Raw genomic sequence first — 1,930 nt, 5'->3', positions numbered from 1 at the left:
AAAACGTTTCCTGACTTGATCCTCCAAAACAGCCCAAAGTGTCTGAATAATATTTAGATCTGGTGACTGTGCAGGCCATTGGAGATCTTCAACTTCACTTTCATGTTCATCAAACCACTCCGTCACCAATCTTGCTGTGTGAATTAGTGCATTATCATCCAAATTCATGTCAGGTCACTCAGTCAGGTGCTACAACTCTTATCTAATCTTTCAATAGTACTCCAGTGTCTGCTATTTCTGACATGATATAAAATTAAAACAGAAATGTGAAAGTATTGGTTAAAAGGCACTCTGTGCCGATATTGACCCATTAATGTCCTGTATGTAATTGTAACGAAGGGTCAAAGACAATTGGATCCATGTGCGACAAGACTTTAATCGTGGTCAGGCAGGCAGGGTCAAACAGGAGCATTCAGTACAATACAGGGGAGATCAAAGATGTAAACGATAACAGGCAGAAGGTCGGTAGGCAGGCAGAGAACAATCAGAGAACAAATACAATCCAGATCAGCAACAGGGAATCAAACACAGGGATGAACGCTCAGAGTTGCAGCCGAAACTAACAAGACTTTGCGGCGAGTGTCCATGAGGACGTTCCTTATATAGGGCGTGGTGATGGGGAACACCTGGCAGGGCTAATCAGCCCAAGGCACGGGGTTGTGGGAAACTGAGTCCATGATGATCAGTACTCGGGTGAGGGCTCCCTCCGGTGGCGGTTAGAGAGCCACAGAGGTGCTGTTTGTGACAGTCATAGGACAGAACAAGAGACTATTAATAATCCTTTGCCTACAGAAGTATTATAATATGAAAGGCTTTAATACAGAGCGACACAAAGCGTGTTTGTGCATCCAGTGCCTCAGAAGACTTGAAATATATATTTATAAAACTTTAAACAACAACAACAGAATAATATCTGCACTATATGACGATACCTGATCCTCAGGAAATGACCGTATCAGAGCCGATATCGATCCATGCATCCCTGTTCAGAACACAAGGAGATACTTTAGATGAAAACCAGGAGGCTTGAGACTGTCGAGCTGAAGAGAAATATGAAACATATCGTCATGGTCATCTGTCATCAGTGCTTCAACCGACAAGAACGGTTTTTCAGCAGAAAGAAAACAAAAATAAGAACTTAATCAATAGCCAGTGTGTGTATGATTTGACTTTTTATATTCACATCACAATTCAGTGCATGCATGTGTATATAAAATTATATTAGGAACAACACAGGAAAGTTATATATTTATGAAAACTATTTATGTAGATATGATGAATACTAATAATATGTCAGTGTGTCCCATTTTAGATTAATATGAAGTATAATTTAATGACCTGTTTTAAATGTGACATCTATGCTTTTCTGGGTCTCATGAAACGTGTTTTTCTTTGCTTTGAGTTCAGTGTAAGTTTCTACAGTTATCAAAACATTCAGTTCATTATTAACATTTAAAGTCGAATTGAACAAATCTTTAATATCAGCTGAAAACCAGAAACAAAACACAGAGATATCACAGAGCTGATTACATCTGGATTACATCATGCAAAATAAAAAGAAACTGTTTATATTTCTCACTTTGTTCCAGATTCTCTGATCAGACTGAAAGTAGGAGATTTCTTCTGAGACTCTTCATTAAAGCAGCAGAGATTGAGACACAGACAGGAGAACAGATGCTGAATCTGTTAGTGTCTTTCTGCACCAGCTCTTATTATTATGAATGGACTTACATATTTTATTATACTGATTTCCTGCTGGATCTTTACTCTCACGTGAAGATCTATGAGACTCAAACAGGCAGGAGTTATCTTCCAGCATTACAGTCAGTATTTCAGTCTCCTGATAAATGGATCTTAGATCTCTCAAAGAGAAAGAGCTCCATCCTCCTGGAAGTGCTGAAGCTCCAGAAAGAGAAGAAAGCAGTAGATC

Source organism: Puntigrus tetrazona, chromosome 3 (genome assembly GCF_018831695.1).
Source record: "Puntigrus tetrazona isolate hp1 chromosome 3, ASM1883169v1, whole genome shotgun sequence".
NCBI classification, from domain to species: Eukaryota; Metazoa; Chordata; class Actinopteri; order Cypriniformes; family Cyprinidae; genus Puntigrus; species Puntigrus tetrazona.
The sequence above is the reverse complement of the archived record's forward strand: the minus strand, read 5'-3'. Positions refer to the sequence as shown.